We start from the raw sequence: 24,967 nt of genomic DNA, 5'->3' as shown, positions 1-24,967 counted from the left end.
TGGCTACAGTGTTCTAACGAATAAATGTACTGTAATTTAACATCTCATTATTAAACAATCACAAATAGTGCTGTGATGAACACATTTGGATAGTTATTTTTGACAATATCATTGATTATTTCCTTAGAGTGAGGTTTCTCAACCTGGCACTATTGGCATTTGGGGAAGGATAATTATTTGTTGTAGAGGACCGTCCTGTGCACTGTAGAGCGTTTAGCAACATCCCTGGCCTCTACCCACTAGATGCCAGAAGCATCCCTACCCTGGTGGTGACAGCCAAAACTGTCTCAAGACATAGCCAAATGTCCTTGGAAGCCAAAATCCTCCCCCATTGAGAACCACTGCCACAGAGTAAATTATTTAAAAAAGAATTTCTCACACAAATCATATGCACAGATTTAATTTAAAAAAATCTATGTGGGTTTTATTTTCACTTTAAATAAAGTAATAGAAAGTTATAAAGAGACAACTTTAAATTTGTGGAAAATGTTTTTCCTAAACCAAGGGTGTCCAATCTTTTGCTTCCCTGGGCCACATTGGAAGAAGAATTGTCTTTGGCCACACATAAAATACACTAACATTAACAATCATAAACAATCTTATAATGTTTTAAGAAAGTTTACCAATTTGTATTGGGTTGCATTCAAAGCTGTCCTGGGACACATGCAGCCCACAGGCTGTGGGTTGGACAAGCTTGCAAACCTTCCCTACCAAAGTTCTTAAGGTGTAGTGTACCTGGTGATAAATACAGGTGGGGTCCTGTTTTATTGTTAGCTACAGAAAAATCTTTCTGTGTAGCTATATCTGTGAGCTTTAAGTGATAAATCTCACAGATATGGAATGAGAGAAGACCCAGCTCTCAAACTGCTTCTTATCTTTTTGACTACGTAATATTTCATGATTTCAGATTCTGTAACCACATTACACATTTTTTTTTTTACATCTAGTGTTTTCCTTTTCTAAGCAGTAAATAGACTGATTAAGTGTTTGGATTTGGAATCAGTCAAAGTAAGATTCCGATGTGATATCTTACCAGTTTCTAACTAGTTAATCTTGGGCTGCTTTAATCCTCAGTTTCTGTAACTGAAAGATGGGAATAAGGTTTACTATCCAGAGTGGTTGGAAAAATTAAAAGTCAAATGTTTTAAGGCTCTTGACAATGCTTGGCACCTACAGAGCACTCATAATAGTATCTACCCCTTCCAAATTGAAAGAATAATAATAAATTTCCTCAAATTAATTTTGTGTCGCTACACTCTCTAAGGAGGCATTTTAGCAGTAAAAGTTGTCTCAAAAGATTTTGCTGGTTGAGTAGATGAAGTTGTAATATTTTAGGGGTGTAACTTTTATAATTGTGTAAGAGAGAGCATGATAGTTTCTTCTTAATGAGTTATTTGGAACAGAAACCCATTGGATGTGGGAAAAAATACTAGAAATTTGATTTTCTGTATATTTTAAATGTCATGTTTTAATTTTAATTTTTATATTTGATAATATTAGTAAAATGGTGTGATGTATGTGACTTTGTGACTGCTTGCTCAAAATTTCTTTATTGCTGATGTGTGAGAGCAACATCTGTTTTGGAGACCACTGACTGAAGGTAGTTTTTTTTTTTTTTACTGTTTCTGTGCTTTGAGAGAGAGACAAGGAGTTGGAAATCTCACTGACTGTCAGAATCCCCACAATTCACTGTGTGTTGTTTCAACATTATTATGCTTAAAGTTTCATTATTCTTGCAGTTTTCAATCACAGCAGAGGTATATTTTAAATGTTCCCACCCCAGTTGTTCTCTCAAGATTGATTGAAGTGGGGAGCAGGATGCAGCATTTGCCTAAGTCACAGATAGCACCTGGGAAGATTTTATTTCTCTCTGTTTTAGAAATGTAAAATAAAACAAGAGATTCTTTCTCTTTTGAAAAATATAAGCTAGCTATCAAGTGACAACAATGGCCAAATTAACTCTTGTCCTAGTCCCTCTCGCCTGTCTTCCTGTGAAATAAGAATACCTTGAAGAAATGGAGACATTCCCTGATGGAAGGCATACTAGGATATCAGGTTTTAGAAGCTGGTGGAAGGGAGTGGGTTGTGTATGTGTGGGTGTGTTTGTGCACACTCAGTCATGTTTTAATAGGGGACCCAATATTCACTGGTGTCTGACAGGCTCTTTATACTGTACACTTACCATCCAATTTCGCCTTCACACAGGCAAGATAAGAGAGAAGAGAATCTCTTGCCCCTCTCATGTAAACATTTTTGTCAAATAAAGAAAGAATAGGTGGGAAGTTAAGGTCCTATTGTATCCACATTGACTTCACCTCTGCCCCTGCTACCTTAGTGTTCCCCTCCACAGACTTATTGGTATTTTATACTTCCAGAAATTTCTATGTACACAAGGAAAAAAATATGTATATGCTGTTTTCACAAATGAGAATCATAGCATGGAAATGGAAATCATGTGATAGCTATTGCTATTCAAACTACTTTTCTTCACTTTGCAATATCATTGGGATAATTTCCATATCAGTATATATAGATTTACCTCATTCTTTCTAGATCCTCACGACATTCCACTGCATGGATTTACTATAATTAATTTAGCTACTTCCTTATTCAACACTGTAATATCATCTGTATGCATCTCTGAACACTTACCTAGGGTTCAATTTATAAAAATGGGAATTACTGTTTCAAAATGTATGCATGTTTAAAATTTAGATTCAACAACAAGAGTGCATCAATATATCCTCCCATAGGTGAGAAATTTTTTCCCAAATTCTCATATGGTTTAAATTTTGGGTAAAAATAGCATTTAATTTTTGCCTTAATTTATTATTCTTGAATAATGAGTGAGATTGAGCATCTCTTCATAAGCCTATTTGCGTGTGTATCTCCTGGAAATAAGTGGTTTTATAATCATTATCAAGAAGGCCCTCCTATTGTACTGGTTGCATCTCTGTTTTTGTACTTAGGGTCACCAAGGAAGCCAGAGTGGAGGCTGCAGGGAATATGGATTTAAATGAATTTTGGCTGTACCATCAAGCAGTCTGATCACTGAGGAAATATCAAAAGCTTCACCCGAGTGACTCATCACCCAAATTCAACAGAGGTAATAGAATAACTTACATTGCTCAACGTTTTGGCTATTTAGCTGGCTGTGTGAGATCAATGGTGCCCACTTTCTCTGCTGGATTTTGCTTTGGGAAAGAGATTTATTGGTTAGATCTCACATTACAATGCCATCAGTGTCTTTGGGACCCGATTCCCAATACTCAGAAGCATAGAACAAAATTATTTAACATCTTGGCCTCAGGTAACAATATCTACTTCATTGAGTTGGATCAGGCATCAAATTCTGTGGGGATATACTATTGTCCACTGCATGAGCTCTCCTTCATCTTGTTTCATTATTTTCTGAGACTTTGCTTTTTATTGGATAGTGAAAAGCTTGTGGATAGAGATAAACCAAAGTGGCAATTTTAGGAGACATGTGAAATTGAAATGTGACTGGTCATGCATATGGATTATTAGATGTATAATGTATAATATAGCTTTCTATATGTAGTGTTACCTAGATTGGGCTCATGTGCTATTATTATGCTTTTAAGATGTATTGCTTTTTCCATGAAGTTCAGATGGTCTGACTAGTTTATATTCTCTAAACATTTCTTGTTTTACTCTTTCATCAGTTTCTACTCTTAAAAATTCACTGCATGGTCTCTACAGACAAGAAGCAAAGGTTCTGCACTGCTACAGCTTTCTGTTAAAAGACAGAGCGTCCACATTTTCTCTCATTTTACTCTGAGACGGCCAGTCTGTTTTACAGTCTCCCACACACACTTTTCTTCTCTCAAAGACATTTCCAAGTTTAATATTATATTTTAAAAAAGTCTAGAATCACGCAGGCTTTAAAAGAAATACCAGGAATTAAAAACCAGAAACAACTCCCATATAGAGCCATTTACCACATCTATCTAAAAATTACAACAATGCCTTTGCTAGTTAAATTATTGCAGAATTGCTAATATCATCTACTTTTCAAAAGCATTAAAATAAAATTGTTTAGAAGTAATGTCATTTATTAAAAAAATTGGGCAGAATAAAGAATATATGTCTTTATATTGGTATAAGATGATTAAATATTTTTCATGGAAAATGAGACATTTCAAAGATTAATCTTAACAGGGAAGTCTTTTCCTATGTAAGTATTTTATCTCTTTACACTGTATAATATTGGAGATTTTCTGATAATTCGTGGTTTTGAAAACTATAGGGTCTTAGAATTTATTCATTTGAAGATCTTTTAGCTTTTATTATGAGGGTACACTGACCAAAACAAATTATATGTCTCATGTTATTCTTCGTAGTGCATCTAGTCTGGTCAAATGGAATCATGTACCTCTGAAATAATAGTGAAAGAAAGCTATAAAAGAAGAAATTGCATGTAATTGTAGTAAAGGATAAGTGTTTACTGATCAGACAGAAAATACCAAAGACATACTTGCTCTCTGTCCCTGTGTAATGGTGATGGGTTAGTAATATTATTTTGTATAAAAAAGGCTTTTTAAACTGTATTACATTTTTCTGTACTGAAGAGCATAAAATAATCGAGAGTGATCTGTAATTCTTGCCAGAAAGAGACTTTGACATTGGATAGGATCACTTTTACAGTCTATTCATTTATCCAACAAGCATGTATCGAAGGTAGGTTTCTTGTATGGACACTGCTAGGTACAGAATTTGGGGTGTGTACGTTAGTGGTAAAAAGTTCATGTTAGTGTATGTTAGTGGTGAAAAGATCAGTAATCGTTGCACAGGGTATGGGGAGCAATCTTTTTTTTTAACTTTTTTTTTTTTAATTATACTTTAAGTTCTGGGATATATGTGCAGAATGTGCAGATTTGTTACACAGGTATACACATGCCATGGTAGTTTGCTGCAACCACCAACCCATCATCTACATTAGGTATTTCTCCTAATGCTATCCTTCCCCTAGCTCCCCAACCCCGTGACAGGCCCCGGTGTGTGATGTTCCCCTTCCTGTGTCCATGTGTTCTCATTGTTCAGCTACCACTTATGAGTGAGAACATGCAGTGTTTGACAGTAAATGATAATATAAAGAAGAATGAGAAGTAGTCATCAATGGTAAAAATGATGTAGTAATCACTGCTGATTTTAGCAGGGTGTTTACTAATTTCCCATCATTAGTGAAGGACTTGACCATCCATTGTGAATATTATGTCATCCTCCCAACATCCAACTGCCTCTTCTTCCTTATCTTATACCTACTGTGCAGTTTATAGATGGAAAGATGCTTTCCAGGATTTGTAACCCCTTTCTCTGTGCTAGGGTGAGCAGGTCTGAGCCAATTAGTGCAAGGAATTCCCTTGCCCCAGGCAATGGTTCAAGAATGCGACTTTGTGAATGTGAATGGGAAGAGCCATTTCTCATGTGAATGGGAAGAGCTATTCACATCTGGACTACAGGCCATGAGAGGTTTTTCTGAGAATGGCTGGAAAAGTTCTCTCACTATTTTGGGAGAACTTTTTGAAGTGATCATTTTGTTCATTCCTTTGCTTTGGAAGAAGAAGCTCCTTGTACCTGTGAGGGAAAGCAAGCCTGCTGACTCCACAGAAGGCAGAACAGAGGGAGTAAAAAAGAAACCACTTCTTGAATCTGTGGCTTAGCCACTGAAATCAAACCCAGCCTGAAGACTCTTGTTTCTCTGGACTTTCAGATTAGTGGGCCAGTAATACACTTTTGTTGCTTATGCTAGTATGAGTTATATTTCCTCTTACCTTCAACTAATCTAAATTATACCCAGAAGTTATCTCTTCCATCTTCATAATGATTCTGTGAAATAGATGTTATTACTGTTATCATTTTAGGGGTGAGGAAACTGAAGTCTTAAGGTTAGAACACTTGTCCTGAACCACAGGGGCACAAAGTGGAAAAGCCAGGACTTTACCTGCGTAATTTAATCCAATGACCACATTCCTAAGCACTGTATTCTATAGCTTCACATGCTTTGTGGATCCAGAGACAATGTCAGTCAACTTGGAAATGTAGAAAACTCATCACTATGGTGGAAGCATTTGATCTGGCCTGTAGGTAGAACTTAAATCAATAAGAGATGGAGCTGAAGCAACAGCTTTAGAGTAGAGGAGGTAAAGTAGCTGAGGCTGGCATCTAATCTCCGTGTAGTTCCTTAAGGGGGATGATAGGAGATGGGACCCATAGGAAAGCTTGGGGGTCCCACAGAGGTTAGAAGACAAAGATTGAGATCAGAAAGACGTGGCAAAATTAGATGGAGGAGGTTAATAAAAGGAGGATTCCCTGAAAGGGAATGGTCAAACAGTGGAGGAATCAGAAACATTGAGGCTGGTACCCACCTACCTGTAGTTTTTGAGATAATGGGATGGTAGGGTGAGGGACGGGTTAGAAAAGAAAATGATCACCAGGATTTGCATATACTTAGGAGTTCAGTATCATCATAATCAGGGAAGGGCCATGTTTCAGTTTAGGAGAGAAGGTGGAGGAAGTATTGCCGGAAGGACTGAGTCGGAATGTGGGTATAAAGGTTCAAAAAAGCACAGTGAAGGATCGGTTACCAGGGATATGGAGGATGGATGTATGAGGATAACTGTGCTGGGTTTGAGATGGCTAGTGGGCTGGAAGCATGTGCATTTTGGTCACTAACGATTAAAACTGGGAATCGTGGGAAGGAAAGAGGCTGTTTCCAGCTTGAGCAGCTTCCCAGGTTACATTTACATACGTGGATTCCTTCACAATACTGACTGCCAGTGCACCATGTCCTGCCGGCAGAAGGGAGCTGAGGTGGCTATGGCAACCTGAAAAACCTCAAACTATTAATATTCACAAACATATGGAGGCTGCAATTCTTTAAAAACAATAACATCAGCAGTGGCAGTGGCAACAGGAACAAGCATAGTAAGTTGTAACTCTCACCTCTGCAGAAACACGGAGCTGCATATATTATTTTTTAATAATCAGCCACAAATTAACTAATTGCTGCAATCCTGAAACCCGCTTTTCCCTGTAGCTTGTCATTATCAGCAGATGTCAAAACAAGTAAAATAAATGGACTAGATTTCCTTGAGATGTTTGTTGATAATAATTGTTTGCCTCAAAAAAATGAAAAATTGTATGTCTGGCAGCAAAAGCTCCTTCCTCGGTTATTACTTTAAAGTTTCTTTTTCATCTTTGAATATCTGGTAGAGATTGTTAGACTCTGCCTTCCTCCTTTTCTGAATCATCAAATTCAGTGGTTCAGTTGAAGAACCACTGATTAAAATCCACTGTGGGGTTGCAATTAGAAATGCACATTCCTGGTTCCCCACCCTAGAGATGTGGATTCATTAAGTCTAGAGTAGGACCCAGGAATTGGTATTTTAAGTGAGCTCCCCCACATAATTCTGTTGGTGAGATGGTGAGAAACAAAGCTTTGGAGAGCTGGTGGCTGAAGCTTACAATAGGGAGGTGTGCTCTTCTGTTTTGGAAGTTGTTTTTGTTTTTGTTTTTTTTCTAACCCCATTCTTTCTTCTTCATCATAAATCTTTGCTCCTAGAGACAGAATGTTATGATGGAAAAAGCTCTGGGACCAGCATGAGGTCTGGATTGGAGTCCCTGGTGTGGCATTTATAAAACGTGAACCCTAGACTGAGACAGGTAAACTTATTCTGAGTCTCAGTTTCTCCATCTTTGAGATGCCCTAAGAGTCTTCCTAGAGCTCTAGTGATGATGTTTAGAGAGTATCTTATCCAATACCTAGTACATAATAAGTGCTTAAATAATACTATTATTATGACCTTGATTTCTCCTTGGCACTAACTTGTTGCACCTGCCTCTGGGGTTGCCAACACAGAAATGTTACCTTGTAGAGGATTACTTGTGTCGAGCACACACTAGGGGAATTTTTCTGCTCTTTTACTCCCCTCTTTCCCTTTTCCTTAGGCTTAGAAAGAAAGCCCATCAGTGAGGACCTGAGCCCAGTGATGAGGTGAAGAAAGGGAAGTGGTCCTCAAGAGAAAACAGCAGAGCAAGAGTATGCCGGCAATGAGATTCTCAGAAACCCCCAATCCTGCACAGGGAACTAAATGAAGTATGGTGCTGTCAGCATTTGTAGCATCTGTTGGTGGCACTGAGTAGAGGAAGTAGATGCTATTATCTTTGCCATATCTGCCTTTTCTTCTTGAAAGTTGACAAGGTGAGGTCGGTTGGGGACAGAAGTTAGAGAAGGATTCCCTTGTTAACATTGTCTTCTCTGTGTTCTGTGTCCCCTCTGTGTACTATAGACACAGAGACCTGGTGAAATGGTGAAGAGAGAAAGAATGCTCAAAGTTCTGTGTGTACTGCTTGTGCATTCCACAAAACCTGTTACCCATCTGGTGTTTTGGCATAATAGAAGTTTCTAGTTTCAGAAATATCATTGAATAGGGCCTCATGGATAGGGGTAGATATTTTAACTTTTGGCTTGGATCATGGATTCCATAAAGACAGAATTTCTTGGAAATTCTCAATATATTTCTTAATGCAGCAGTGCCAAATGGCTTTAATAGTTTTGATATAGATTGTAAATTGATGGCTTATGGGCAGAATTTCTCTTTCAAAATGTCTACTTCTTATCAGTATTATATTTTAAAAATGAAATTTCTCCTATGTAAACAAATAATTAAGCAAAAGCAACCAAGAAATTTTGCCTTTAAATTCAAATTTCAGGCTTTTTTTTGGAATAGTCCAAAGACGTGACAATATTGGCTGAGGAGCAGGAATTGAATGTACCAGTTTGTCACAGGCCCCACCTGCTCATTATGTTTCTTGCCTGGACTTCAGAGGCATTGGGAGCTCAGACTTGAGTACCAGCTCTAGACTCAGACTGCCCTGGTATAAGTACCTGCTCTTCCAGTTATCCTATATAACTCTGGGCAAGCTAGTTAATCTTTGTGTTATTTTTTTTGTCTGCAAAATAGGAATAATGTCTTAGTCAGTTTGGGCTGCTATAACAGAATAAAAAAAGAAAAAACTTCCCCACAATACTGTTGTTATATCTTAGAAGAAATAACCCAAGTACCATATTACTTATGCAATTCATATGTAAGTTTCCTCAATTGTCCTGCAATTATCTTATGTGATTTTTCTAAAAGAAGAGTCCAATGTTCACATGTTTGGATGAATTTTAACCTCTTTTAATCTAGAGTAGTCCCTCCATCTTTTTTTTACATGTTAAAGTGAGATATAGTTGAAATAAAACTGCATATATTTAAAGTGTATAATTTGATAAGTTTAGACATGTATACATGGTGAAACTATCATCACAATCTAGGCAATGAATGTATATGTCACCCCCAAAGCTTCTTGGTTCCCCTTTGTAAACTTTCTCTGTTGCCCTCACTCTACTTTCCTCCCTCATCCTCTGGCAACCACTGATCTTTCTGTCACTAGAGATCATTTGAATTTTGTAGGTTTTCATGTAAAGGGAATCATACAGTATGTACTATTTTGTGTCTGGCTTCTTTTCCTCAGTGTAACTATTTTGAGATTCCTCCATGTTTTTGCATGTGTCAATAGTTCATCCTTTTGTTGCTGCACAGCATTTCATCTTGTGGATATATCACAATGTGTTTATCCATTTACCTGTTGATGCCATCTGGGTTGTTTCCATGATTTGGCTTTTCCAAAGAAAGTTGCTGTGACTATTTGTGGTCAAGTCTTTGTATAGACATTTGCTTTTTTTGTCTTGAGTGTATTTCTAGATTGGAATGGCTGAATCATATAGTAGGTATATGTTTAACATTTTAAGAAACTGCAAAGCTGTTTTCCAAAGTGGTTGTAGCATTTTACATTTTCACCAGCAATGCAAGAGAGTTCCAGTTCCTTCTTGCCAACATACTTGGTAAGGTATGTTTTTAAAAAAATTTAGCCATTATAATGGCCGTGCCTCAGTCTTTCTTCTTTCTTTTTTTCTTCCTTACTTTCTTGCTCTCTTGTTTGCTTTATTTTTTTGGTGTATGTCTGTTTTTGGTTTTCATGACATTCACTTTCGAAGAGTTCAAGAAAGTCACCTTGTAGAACCATGTGTATTCAGGAGTTTTTGAAGGTGTTTTAAAGGACACTTTATTGGGCCCTTTTATTTTGTAGTCTTTGGCAGGCAGTCACTTTGTGGATTCTCTGATTGTCAACTCCAGATGAGATGGATACAAGGCAGGAGGCGTCTGCCCACGCCATAATAATGGGATTGTCTTATGAAAGTTTATTCTGGAAAAAAAAATCAGTATTAAATCTTAAAAAAAAAAATTATAATCCTATAAGAAAGCTCAAATTGGCTGCGCGTGGTGGCTCATGCCTGTAATCCGAGCACTTTGGGAGGCTGAGGCGGGCGGATCACGAGGTCAGGAGATTGAGACCAGTCTGGCCAACATGGTGAAACCCCATCTCTACTAAAAATACAAAAATTAGCTGGGCATGGTGATGCGTGCCTGTAATCCCAGCTACTTGGTAGGCTGAGGCAGGAGAATCGCTTGAACCAGGGAGTCGGAGGTGCAGTGAGTCTGTCTCAAAAAAAAAAGAAAGCTCAAATTTTACCCAGCTTTGGACTTTAGTATAGAGGTGGAGTATCTGGAGTGGCATGCCAAATTTGGTTGAATTGCACTTTTATATGATAGGCTTCACTCCCTTAAGCTAATATGGCAACAATTTCTGAGTAAAAATGGCTATTTCTGCTGTAAGACCTCTCTTTTCTTTCCAAGGAAATTGACTAAACAGAAAAATATTTCAAAGGGCTAGAGTTCCATTTGCTTAATTTCTTACATTTTGGGCCCTGACTGGGAAAAAACAATGGACTGTGAAATGTTTGACTCCATGAACATACCTTCCTTCTGACTAGTTCACCCAGTAACGATGATCAGCTATCTGGCGCAGATGCCTTTAGGAATATTGCCTTGTATGGTAGGATATTTGTAGATGAATTGATAATGATAATAAGGACATTTGGGATAATACTCCCTCCCCATTTTAAAAGCATACTTTGAGTCATAAAAGGAGTTGTAAAAGAAATACTATCAGAAAACTAAGAAACCTTAAAACGTGAATAAGAACTTCTTTTCTTGTTTCCTTTTTTCTTTTTCTTGTTTTAAGATTATAAATTCACAGTTATAGTGAACCCTTGAAACAAATTAGTAGATATTTGAGGTTTAATATTTAAAACCTGGTCTCCCGGAGCTCTCAAGGCCACCTAGGGTAAAGGTCACCTTATGTATTAGTCAGGGTTCTCCAGAGGGACAGAACTAACAGGACACATGTGAAAGGGAGTTTATTAAGGAGAATTGGCTCACATGATCACAAGGTGAAGCCCCATGATAGGCCATCTGTAAACTGAGGAAGAAAGAAGCCAGGAGTGGCTTGGTCTGAGTCCAAAAGCCTCAAAAGTAGGGAAGCCAACAGTGCGGCCTTCAGTCTGTTGGCAGAAGGCCCAAGAGCCTCTGGCAAACCACTGGTGTAAGTCCAAGAGCCCAAAGGCCAAAGAACCTGGAGTCTGATGTCTAAGGGCAGGAGGAATGGACAAAAAGCATGTACACGGAAGGAGGATGAAAGCCAGGAGACTCAGCAAGCCAGCTTCTTCCACCTTCTTCTGCATGCTTTGTTCTAGCCACACTGGCAGCCAATTGGATGGTGCACACCCACATTGAGGGTGGGTCTGCCTCTCCCAGTCCACTGACTCAAACGTCAATCTCCTCTGGCAATACCCTCCCAGACATACCCAGAAACAATACTTTACCAGCTATCTAGGCATCCTTCTATCCAACCAAGTTGACACCTAATATTAACCACATCTTATTTCTATTATATTCCATAGTGCAATGAACCAGAAATCAGAAAAAGCTGTTTGGCTTATTGATATGGAATTATTTAACAAGCTAGTTATCTTCACCCCCATGGGATGGCCTTGACAACTGAAAACTGTCAAATCCTTTTGGGATGCATATGATTAGAGGGAAGCCTTAAACTCTAAGAGTAGTTATATAACAAGAATAACCTTTCTCTTGCAAGATGGATCAAATTTTCTAAATGGCAGTGGATCAATATTTCATAGCTAGAAATAGCTAGAATGGATATCAGATATCACAATAATAAAATACCTAACGGTTATTATTTTCTTCTATATCAGGTGCTATACTTTGCATGCCTTATTTTATTTCATTCTTTTCAGCAGCCCTTGCCCTTTGTACTATTATTTCCCCCATCTTAATGAGGAGTCTAAAACTAAAGAGGTTAAGGAAGTTGATTAAGGTTATATAACTCATTTTCCTAACACTTTCATCTTGCAATTGTGGGTTGATTAGGTACTTTCAAGGTCATTTGTAAGTAGCAATTTATTAGAAATTATTTTTGGGCATGGGATTTAGGAAGCAAAAATTTCTGGTTGCCTGACCACAATTGTTGTTGGTTTTCAGACCTTTCACGATTTAATGTGCCTGCCGAGAAGTTCTTTTTCCCATTGCAAAGGCTCATAATATATGGAGACTCCAGAGCCCAGTTTGACTTTCCTATGAGATGCTTATTGACTGAGCCATGGAAAACTCTGTGTTGCTGAAGAAAAATTAAGTGATGTCTTGTGTGAATAAGTCTCCTGTTAGTTGCTGAAGTAGGGGTTTAATGCTTGTTAGTTTTTTTCACTCCGCTCTGTAGGTCATGTCCATGTTTAATGTAGTGGCAGGCAAGAAAAATGATAAAGAGAGAATGTGCAGGCAGAACAAATAATTTGTCAAACAACTTCCTCTAAGCATTAAAAATTGATCAAGATAAATTATATCAAGTGTCCTGCATTTAATATGAGAACTTCATTACAGATAATAAAGCTTTGATTAGCTTTGCTGTGGAAGATAATCTTCTGTAGGCAAATGCAGGATGCCTCCTGGCCTTAGCTCATGTTGCTTTTGGATCTTGTGGATGGGCACTTATCTATTCCCCTTAATGGAAAAGTCCCGTAGGCTGTGATGGTTGTGAGAATTGGCACCCATAGATATGCTCAGGTTTCGAGAAGCAATAGTAATAGCAATATCCAGTAATAGCAAAATCGCAAAAAATAGCAATACCAAAAAAGCATTTTTGGTAAGTGAGTAATAGTAATAGCTTTCTTTGCTCCAGGTTTTGGGCCATTACAACTCTGTAACTTGGTTGTAAGGCAAATGATAATTCTTATTTGACAGGTAAGGCATGAGAGTATTAGAGAAGCTAAGTAAGGTGGCCAAATAACTTTGCTACAATGTGTAGAGATGCGACTAAACCCCAGGTCTGCCTAAACCCAAGTCCTGTTCTCTGAATGATTATGCTGTATTGTGCCTTCCTCTTTACAATGCCTTGAATAAAACATAAATGCTACATTTACTTAAACATTTCTCCCTTTTAAATAGAAGTTTGTTCTAATTTTCCAAGGCATAATTAAGCTGTCATATATATAGGAAATTACAAGTTTGAGATAAATTATAGGTACAAACAATGGAGAATTAAAAATGCATATTGCATTAGTAAGGATCTCAGCAGGAAAGGGATGGCATATTCGTATTAGGTAATTTGAGAAGATTTTAATAAAGGGATTATTATAAGAGTATAGGTGGGATCAATGTCTTAGTCTGCTGGGCTGCCATAAGAAAATGCCAAAGACTGGGTGGCTTAAACAAAATAAATTTATTTCTCACAGTTCTGGAATTTGGAACTCTGAGGTCAGGGTGCCAGGAAGGCTAGATTCTTCATTAGGGCCATCTTCTGACTTGCAGATGGCTGCCTTCTTACTATATTCTCAAACAGCAAGAAGAGAAATGGAGGGAGAGAGGAAGAATGAGAGAAAGTGAGAGGAGGAGAATGAGAGAAAGAGTCAAGAGTCAAAGAGTTGAGAGAGAAAGAAAAAAAGGGAGAGAGAGAGAGTGAGAGAAAGAGAAGAGAGGAGAAAGAAGAGAGAAGAGAGAGAGACAGAGAGAGCTTTGGTGTTTCTTCTTTTAAGAGCACTAATTCCATAATGAAGATCCTACCCTCAAGACCTTTTCTAAACCTAATTATCCCCCAAAGGCCCCATTTCCTGATACCATCGCACTGTGGAGGTAGGGCTTCAACACAGGAATGCTAAGAGGACACAATTCAGTCCACAACAGTTAGGAAAACCACAAGGGATACTTCAGTACCCTGGGACTAGAAACATTAGGGAGTTATTCTTAGACCTGCAGGAACTAGAGAGGATTTGACCACTACTCTGGAAAGCCAGGAAATGGATGTGGTGTAGGCTACCTGACAGGACTTTGAACCCTGGCTGGGTCATGCAGCCAGCCAGCAGCAACACCATCGTAAAGGGAGTGGGGCCTCCACTCTTCTGCCTCCCTCTGATTTCCCCCTGTGTTTCTCAGTGGTGGATGCGAACTGGAAGCTAGTGAGAAGAGAAGCCCATTGTTGTTGTTGTGTTTACTGCTCTGGTTGTCATCTTATTTTCCTTTGGATACCTGGAGAGATTATACTTCCTTGTCCCATTACAATTGTGTGGGGTCACATGGTTTGTTTCAGCCAATGAGTTGTGAGAGAAGTGACAGTCACTTCTAGACAGAAATAGTTAATTACTCATGCAACGCACTTTAAGAATATTTTTTCCCATTATCATAATAATCAGCGATATTTAGGATGGTTGCTGCTCTGTCAGCTGGTGCCAAGAGTAAAATCATGGCCATGTGGGATGAGAAAGAAATAGACCTTTGTTTTTAAAAGTCTCTTTGAGATTTTGGGATGGTTTGTTACCAGAATATAACATGCCCATCCTGATGGTCCTTATTTGCAGGAAGAATGAACAAACTTTTCCCTTTTAATTTGGACAGAACATTTGTAAAGCCTGTGATTACCAAAGGAGCTCATTTACATAATTTTGAAACTTTAGCTAGTCAATGTGTCCTTGTCATGACCTTAAAATTCGCAAGTTTAATATTGTATTCTATCTCACAGTAGAAGGATTTCTAAATATAACTCTTATTAATGCCAATGCCTCTTTGCATATTGGAGTGACACTCTAGCCCTTGAAATTGTAAGTTTGAGTGAGAACAACGCATGAAAGACAGATCAGAATCAGGCAGGCAGCTTCTCCTGGGAGGATAGGAATTAATTTGAGTTTTGAATTTCTTCTTTTGATATTCTATTATTCTCAACAATAGTGAGTAATTTTAAGATGGAGAATTGAAGCTGCCCAGGCCTGTTCTATTTTCTCATGTCTAGTTCACTCTTGTTATTCAAATGTGTCTCTCATTTATTACTTTTATTTCTTGACAAATAGGCCTATAGACATGTACATTGCTTTTGTCCTGAATGTTAAACAGGAATAAAAAGGTTCTCAGCACAGCAAATTTACAAGAGTGTGAAAATTCAAAGTTGAGTGCCCCCAAACCAAGACCATGCTTTAATTGCCTATTGTACTTCGTCTTGCTTTGGGGAAGGAGATATATATATATATATATATATATATATATATATATATATATAAAATATATATTTATTTCATACATTTAAAGTTAAACCAAACTAATACAAATATTAACCAACTACAACTGTTAATCAATTTGTGTGTGTGTGTGTGTGTGTGTGAAATTATTTTGGGCACATACTACTAATACAGTCTTTATCTATCAGTTTCAGTGAACAATTTGTAAGCCTACTGCTTATCCCAGAGTGGGGGAAAGTGGGATCAGATATGAATATGTACTTCTCTATCTTGTCCACTGTGTCTCCCAACATTTTAGCAGCCAGCTCAAGAATCATATAAGCAAATAGCCAAGAATTTCAAAATGAGCTCTAGGATGTATGAAATATAAAAGGACTTTTCTAAGTGACATTATTACTGAAGATTAATGGATGAATGCATGCCTCAAAAAAGGATGAAAGGTAATTAGAATCTTACTGATTACTGGCTCAGAGAACAAGATGATCAAATAAAATTGGGGTGGGAGAGTTGTAAATAGTGTAGGGAGAAATCTGGCTGCTACATAAGAAATGGACTCTGGAAAAGAGAAAGACTATGTCTGTTTTGTTTGGTGGAGTTAGTGGAAAAGGTCTTTGGAAGAGGCTGTTGTTCTTATGGGTTTCATACTTAAGAAACCCAGTCAAGTCAATTCCTGTGAGTTAACTTCATTACATCCAAACCTGACTTACTAGACTTCATATATTCTTTTAAAAATTTTTAATATTTTACTAATAGCAACATCTGTCATATGTTACCACATCAATTATTTTATTTTATTTTTTACTTTATTTTATTTTATTATTTTTATACTTTAAGTTTTAGGGTCCATGTGCACAATGTGCAGGTTTGTTACATATGTATACATGTGCCATGTTGGTGTGCTGCACCCATTAACTCGTCGTTTAGCATTAGGTATATCTCTTAATGCTATCCCTCCCCCATCCCCCGACCCCACAACAGTCCCTGGTGTGTGATGTTCCCCTTCCTGTGTCCATGTGTTCTCATTGTTCAATTCCCACCTATGAGTGAGAACATGCGGTGTTTGGTTTTTTGTCCTTGCGATAGTTTGCTGAGAATGATGGTTTCCAGTTTCATCCATGTCCCTACAAAGGACATGAACTCATCATTTTTTATGGCTGCATAGTATTCCATGGTGTATATGTGCCACATTTTCTTAATCCAGTCTATCGTTGTCGGGCATTTGGGTTGGTTCCAAGTCTTTGCTATTGTGAATAGGGCCGCTATAAACATACGTGTGCATGTGTCTTTATAGCAGCATGATTTATAATCCTTTGGGTATATACCCAGTAATGGGATTGCTGGGTCAAATGGTATTTCTAGTTCTAGATCCCTGAGGAATCGCCACACTGACTTCCACAATGGTTGAACTAGTTTACAGTCCCACCAACAGTGTAAAAGTGTTCCTATGTCTCCACATCCTCTCCAGCAACATCAATTATTTTAAGAATTCGCTCATTTAATTCACAAGTTAAATTGTATATAGTTATGATGGAAAACATGATTTTTTGATATATGCATACATTGAAGAATGGCTAAATCCAGCTATTTACCATATGCATTATCTCATATACTTATTATTATTATTTTTTGCAGTGAGGATACTTAAAATATACTCTCAGCAATTTTTAAGTATAAAATATATTATTAGCTATGGTTGTCATGATGTACAATGGATACCTCAAACTTATTCCTCCTGTCTAATTGAAATTTGATGTCCTGTAGCCAACTCTGCCTGACCCCAACCCAGACTGCCACTCCACCAACCTCTGATAACCATCACTTTACTCTCTGCTTTTATGAGTTCCGTGGTTTTAGATTTCATATGTAAATGAGATCATGTAGTATTTGTCTTTTTGGTCCTGGCTTATTTAATGTAATGTAATGTCCTCTAGGTTCCTTCAGGCTGCTGCAAATGGAAGGAATTTCTTCATTTTTTTTAAGGCTGAATAGTATTATATTGTGTATACACACTACATTTTCTTTTTCCGTTCATCTGCTGATGGACACTTAGGTTGATTCCATATCTTGGCTATTGTGAATAGTGCTGCAATAAACATGGTAGTGCAGATGTCATTTTGACATTCTGATTTTATATTCTTTGGATATATACCCAGTAGTGGGATTTATGGATCATGTGTTTGGTAGTTTTATTTTTAATTTTTTCTGGAATCTCCGTAGTGTTTTTTACAATGGCTGTACTAATTTACATTCCCACCAACAGTGTACAAGGATTTGCTTTTTTCCACATTTTTGCCGATTCTTGTTATCTTTTGCCTTTTTGATAACAGCCATTCTAACAGGTCTGAGGTGGTATCTCATGTGGTTTTAATTTGCTTTTTCCCTGACAATTAGTGATGTTGAACTTTTTTTATATACTTGTTGGCTATTTATTTGTGTTCTTTTGGGAAATGTGTATTCATGTCTTTTGCTCATTAAAAAAATCAGGTTTTCTCACTATTGAGTTGTTTGAGATTCTTAATATTTTGGATATTAACTCCTTATGATATGTATGGTTTGCAAATGTAGTCTCCCACTCTTTATGTGAGCTCTTCACTTTGTTGATTGTTTCATTGCCTGTGCAGAAGCTTGTTAGTTCAATATAATCCCATTTGTCTAATTTTGCTTTTGTTGCCTGTGCCTTTGAGATCATATCCAAAAATCATGCCCCAACCAGTGCCATGGAGCTTTTTCCCCCTATGTTTTCTTCTAGCAGTTTTACAGCTTCGGATCTCACATTTAATTCTTTAATCATTTTGAGTCAATTTTTGTGTATGGTGTGAGAGGAAAGTCTAATTTCATTCATTTTCGTGTGTATATGCAGTTTACCCAGTACCGTTTATTGAAGAGACTGTTCTTTTCCCATTGTGTATTATTGATATCTTTGTTGAAAATCAATTGTTCCTTCACATTTGGATTTATTTCTGGGCTCTCTATTTTATTCCATTGGTTTGTGTGTCTCCTTTTATGCAAATACCAGGCTATTTTGGTTACTATAGATTTGTGGTAAATTTTGAAATGATGCCTCCAGTTTTGTTCTTTTTGTTGAAGATTGCTTTGGCTATTTGGGGTCTTTTGTGGTTCCACATAAATTTTAGAATTTTACAAAATATTTCTAGGAACAATTGCATATATTCTCATTCCCACGTCACACAGAGCCATCTTTTGAGAAATTCACCCCAACAGTTTACTTTTCTATCTTAGTCCCTGCCATCTTTAATGAATGCTATGTTAGGGAGATAGAAACAGTTGTTAGATTAACACAGATGGCTAGACAAGGGACTAGGAAACATAAATGGGGCAAGGAACTAAGAACTATATATGGGATAAATATGAAGGGAATCTGACATTTCCTAGCTAGTTCTGGATTAAAAATGAGTTGAGAGGTGGGTGGTTTAATACAAACTTCTTATACTAAATGGCCACACTTTTGGAAAGTATAAGTGCTGGGAAGAGAAAGATAATGTAGACTTTTTAGTTCAAATTTGTTGCTGTTTTTTTTTAAAGACCAAACAGCTGTTTACAGTTATTACCACAGTCTACAGAATATTCTGTAGCTGGGAAAAATAGAACCAGCATGACTATGCTATTGCAAGTAATTACACCTTCTACTTTATGATATTATGAATATTTGTGACAAGCTCTTGTCATTTTAGGTAACAGATGGGTGCTTCTCTTGGTAATTTTAAAGCCCTTGATTGGCTGGACTTCTACATGTTCTTTATCAATATGTATTATATACATTTAATGGAGGACTCAAAATCATTCCTTGTCTTCTTTTTAGAAGATGAACAATACATAAGCCTACTCCTTTATATCAGTAAAACAACTTAATGTTGACCATCTACATTTATAGTATAATATTATGGCTGAGCAAAGTCTTCTTGAAGCCTTATAAGATCCTGAGCCACTAAGAAAAATTAAATTATGCTATCTATTGAGTGTATTCAGAAATTGTTGAATTAAAAGATCATCTGCTTTAATATTTAGCTGATCAGATAATTTAATTAACCATAGTTTCTCAATGTTTTAGCTTTCTGCATAATGCAAAATATTTAGATTAGCTGATAAAGTATCCAGTTAAAATACAAAATGAAATTTTAGACTGTAGCACACAAAGTGTATCTAACCAGTTTCTTATTGTCATTAAAATATGTTTAAAAGTAGTTGTTAAATATATTTTTGTCACCAATTTTATTTCTTGTAAAATAAGGCAGCAAATGCAGGCATTCATTTGCTATACTGAAAACAGCCTTGAAATATTGGCCAAGAGGGTACATAATCTTTCATCTACGAGTGTTTTAATTATCTCACCACTTTGATGTTAGGAACCCAAGAATCAGAGTTCTACAATAATTATTTGGATTATAAAGGCAGGTATTGTTTCTGGTTTTAGTCTTTTTCAAAATGTGGTACTCTGTTGACATGGGTTTCATAGCATGTACTTTGTTAAAACTTACTTTGGTGCATAAGCTTTTTGATGTGCTACTGGATTCGGTTTGCCAGTATTTTATTGAGGATTTTTGCATTGATGTTCATCAGAGATAATGGTCTAAAATTATCTTTTTTCGTTGTGTCTCTGCCAGGTTTTGGTATCAGGATGATGCTGGCCTAATAAAATGAGTCAGCGAGGATTCCCTTTTTTTCTGTTGATTGGAATAGTTTCAGAAGGAATGGTACCAGCTCCTCTTTGTACCTCTGGTAGAATTCGGCTGTGAATCCGTCTGGTCCTGGACTTTTTTTGGGTGATTGGCTATTAATTATTGCCTCAATTTCAGACCCTGTTATTGGTCTGTTCAGATATTCAACTTCTTCCTGGTTTAGTCTTGGGAGGGTGTATGTGTCCAGGAATTTATCCATTTCTTATAGATTTTCCAGTTTATTTGCATAGAGGTGTTTATAGTATTCTCTGATGGTAGTTTGTATTTCTGTGGGGTTGGTGGTGATATCCCCTTTATCATTTTTTTATTGCATCTATTTGATTCTTCTCTCTTTTCTTCTTAATTAGTCTTGCTAGTACTAGGTCTATCAATTTTGTTGATCTTTTCAAAAAACCAGCTCCTGGATTCATTGATTTTTTGAATGGTTTTTGTGTCTCTATCTCCTTCAGTTCTGCTCTGATCTTAGTTATTTCTTGCCTTCTGCTAGCTTTTGAATGTGTTTACTCTTGCTTCTGTAGTTCTTTTAATTGTGATGTTAGAGTGTCAATTTTAGATCTTTCCTGCTTTTTCTTGTGGGCATTTAGTGTTATAAATTTCCCTCTACAAAATGCTTTAAATGTGTCCTAGAGATTCTGGTATGTTGTGTCTTTGTTCTCATTGGTTTCAAAGAACATCTTTATTTCTGCCTTCATTTTGTCATGACCTGAATGACCCCATAGTCACTCAGGAGCAGGTTGTTCAGTTTCCATGTAGTTGTGCGGTATTGAGTGAGTTTCTTACTCCTGAGTCCTAGTTTGATTGCACTGTGGTCTGACAGACAGTTTGTTGTGATTTCTGTTCTTTTACATTTGCTGAGGAGTGCTTTATTTTCAACTATGTGGTCAATTTTGGAATAAGTAAGATGTGGTGCTGAGAAGAATGTATATTCTGTTGATTTAGGGTGGAGAGTTCAGTAGATGCTTATCAGGTCCACTTGGTGCAGAGCTGAGTTCAAGTCGTGGATATCCATGTTAACCTTCTGTCTCATTGATCTGTCTAATATTGACAGTGGAGTGTTAAAGTCTCCCATTATTATTGTGTGGGAGTCTAAGTCTCTTTGTAGGTCTCTAAGGGCTTGCTTTATAAATCTGGATGCTCCTGTATTGGGTGTATATATATTTAGGAGAGGTAGCTCTTCTTGTTGAATTGATCCCATTTCCATTATGTAATGGCCTTCTTTGTCTCTTTTGATCTTTGTTGGTTTAAAGTCTGTTTTATCAAAGGATTGCAACCTCTGCTCTTTTTTGCTTTCCATTTGCTTGGTAGATCTTCTTCCATCCCTTTATTTCGAGCCTATGTGTGTCTGTGCATGTGAGATGGATCTCCTGAATACAGCACACTGATGGGTCTTGACTCTTTATCCAATTTGCCAGTCTGTGTCTTTTAATTGAAGCATTTAGCCCATTTACATTTAAGGTTAACATTGTTATGTGTGAATTTGATCCTGTCATTATGATGTTTGCTGTTTATTTTGCCAATTAATTGATGCAGTTTCTTCATAGTGTTGATGGTCTTTACAATTTGGCATGTTTTTGCAGTGGCTGTTCCTTTCCATGTTTAGTGCTTCCTTCAGGAGCTCCTGTCAGGCAGGCCTGGTGGTGACAAAATCTCTCAGTGTTTGCTTGTCTGTAAAGGATTTTATTTCTCCTTCACTTATGAAGCTTAGTTTGGCTGGATATGAAATTCTAGGTTGAAAATTCTTTTCTTGAAGAATGTTGAATATTGGCCCCCACTCTCTTCTGGCTTGTAGAGTTTCTGCTGAGAAATCCACTGTTAGTCTGATGGGCTTCCCTTTGTTGGTAACCTGACCTTTCTCTCTGGCTGTCCTTAACATTTTTTCCTTCATTGGAAACTTAGTGAATCTGACAATTATGTGTCTTGGAGTTGCTCTTCTCAAGGAGTATCTTTGTGGTGTTCTCTTTATTTACTGAATTTGAATGTTGGCTTGCTTTGCTAGGTTGGGGAAGTTCTCCTGGATAATATCCTGAAGAGTGTTTTCCAGCTTGGTTCCATTCTTCCCATCACTTTCAGGTACACCAATCAAATGTAGATTTGGTCTTTTCACATAGTCCTATATTTCATGGAGGATTTGTTCGTTTCTTTTCACTCTTTTTTTCCTCTAAACTTCTCACTTTATTTCATTAATTTGACCTTCAATCACTGATACCCTTTCTTCCACTTGATCAAATCATCTGTTTAAGCTTATGCATGCACCACGTAGTTCTCCTGCCATGGTTTTCAGCTCCATCAGGTCATTTAAGATCTTCTCTACACTGTTTATTCTAGTTAGTTATTTGTCTAATCTTTTTTGAAGGTTTTTAGCTTCCTTGCGATGGGTTCAAGTATCCTCCTTTAGCTCAGAGAAGTTTGTTATTACTGACCTTCTCAAACCTACTTCTCTCAGCTCCATCCAGCTTTGTTCTGTTGCTGGTGAGGAGCTGTGATCCTTTGGAGGAGAAGAGGCACTCTGGTTTTTAGAATTTTCAGCCTCTTTGCACAAGTTGGCTTCATCCCTAGGATGCAAGTCTGGTTCAACATATGCAAATCAATAAACGTAATCCATCACTAAACAGAATGAAAGACAAAAACCACATGATTATCTCAACAGATGCAGAGTGGCCTTCAACAAAATTCAACAGCCCTTCATGCTAAAAACTCTCAATAAAATAGGTATTGATGGAATGTATCTCAAAATAATGACAGCTATTTATTAGAAACCCACAGCCAATATCATTCCAAATGGGCAAAAACTGGAAGCATTCCCTTTGAAAACTGACAGAAGACAGGGATGCCCTCTCTCACCACTCCTATTCAACATGGTGTTGGAAGTTCTGGCCAGGGAAATCAGGCAAGAGAAAGAAATAAAGGGTATTCAATTATGAAAAGAGGAAATCAAATTTTCCCTGTTTGCAGATGACATGATTGTATGTTTAGAAAACCCCATCGTCTCCACCCAAAATCTCCTTAAGCGGTTAAGCAACTTCAGCAAGGTCTCAGGATACAAAAATCAATGTGGAAAAATCACAAGCATTCCTATACGTCAATAACAGACAAACAGAGAGTCAAATCATGAGTGAACTCCCATTCACAATTGCTACAAAGAGAATAAAATACCTAGGAATCCAACTTACAAGGGATGTGAAGGACCTCTTCAAGGAGAACTACAAACCACTGCTCAATGAAATAAAAGAGGACACAAACAAATGGAACAACATTCCATGCTCATGGTTAGGAAGAATCAGTATCATGAAAATGGCCATACTGCCCAAGGTAATTTACAGATTCAATGACATCCCCTTTAAGCTACTAATGACTTTCTTCACAGAATGTAAAAAAAGTACTTTAAAGTTCATATGGAACCAAAAAAGAGCTCACATTGCCAAGACAATCCGAAGCAAAAAGAACAAAGCTGGAGGCATCACGCTACCTGATTTCAAACCATACTACAAGGCTACAGTAACCAAAACAGCATGGTACTGGTACCAAAACAGAGATATAGACCAATGGAACAGAACAGAGCCCTCAGAAATAACATCACATATCTACAATCATTTCATCTTTTACAAACCTGACAAAAACAAGAAATGGGGAAAGGATTCCCTATGTAATATATGGTGCTGGGAAAACTGGCTAGCCATATGTAGAAAGCTGAAACTGGATCCCTTCCTTACAACTTATACAAAAATTAAGTCAAGATAGATTAGACCTAAAACCATAAAAACTCTAGAAGAAAACCTAGGCAATACCATTCAGGACATAGGTATGGGCAAGGATTTCATGACTAAAACAGCAAAAGCAATGGCAACAAAAGCCAAAATAGACAAATGAGATCTCATTAAACTAAAGAGCTTCTGCACAGCAAAAGAAACTACCCTCAGTATGAACAGGCAGCCTACAGAATGGGAGAGAATTTTTGCAATCTACCCATCTGACAAAGGGCTAATATTTGGAATATACAAAGAACTTAAACAAATTTACAAGAAAAAATCAAACAACCCCATCAAAGTGGGCAAAGGATATGAACAGACACTTCTCAAAAGAAGACATTTATGCAGCCAACAGACACATGAAAAAATGCTCATCGTCATTGGTCATCAGAGAAATGCAAATCAAAACCACAATGAGATACCATCTCACACCAGTTAGAATGGCCATCATTAAAAAGTCAGGAAACAGGCCCAGCGTGGTGGCTCACGCCTGTAATCCCAGCACTTTGGGAGGCCGAGGCGGGTGGATCACGTGGTCAGGAGATCGAGACCATCCTGGCTAACACGGTGAAACCCCATCTCCTCTAAAAATACAAAAAATTATCTGAGTGTGGTGGCAGGTGCCTGTAGTCCCAGCTACTTGGGAGGCTGAGGCAGGAGAGTGGCATGAACCCGGGAGGTGAGGCTTGCAGCAAGCTAAGATCACGCCACTGCCCTCCACGCTGGGCAACAGAGTGAGACTCCATCAAAAAAAAAAAAAAAAGTCAGGAAACAACAGATGCTGGAGAGGATGTGGAGAAATAGGGAAGCTTTTACACTGTTGGTGGGAGTGTAAACTAGTTCAACCATTGTGGAAGACGGTGTGGTGATTCCTCAAGGATCTAGAGCTAGAAATACCATTTGACCCAGCAATCCCATTACTGGGTATATACCCAAAGGATTATAAATCATGCTACTGTGAAGACACATGCACCTGTATGTTTATTGTGGCAGTATTCACAATAGCGAAGACTTGGAACCAACCTAAATGTCCATCAGTG

The 24,967-nt window shown here is 37.5% G+C and overlaps 1 long non-coding RNA gene across 1 annotated transcript in view; it reads left to right on the top strand.

Moving 5' to 3' along the window:
* The first annotated feature begins 2,969 nt into the window (after window positions 1–2,969).
* LOC117980418 (uncharacterized) overlaps window positions 2,970–24,967 on the top strand; it is a 169,983-nt gene continuing 147,985 nt past the window's right edge. Inside the window, exon 1 of the long non-coding RNA XR_008625468.2 lies at window positions 2,970–3,106. This is a non-coding gene — a long non-coding RNA (uncharacterized LOC117980418). The remainder of the gene's footprint in view (window positions 3,107–24,967) is intronic.

This window comes from Pan paniscus, chromosome 4 (assembly GCF_029289425.2).
Source record: "Pan paniscus chromosome 4, NHGRI_mPanPan1-v2.0_pri, whole genome shotgun sequence".
Classification (NCBI taxonomy): domain Eukaryota; kingdom Metazoa; phylum Chordata; class Mammalia; order Primates; family Hominidae; genus Pan; species Pan paniscus.
The sequence above is the reverse complement of the archived record's forward strand: the minus strand, read 5'-3'. Positions and strand labels throughout refer to the sequence as shown.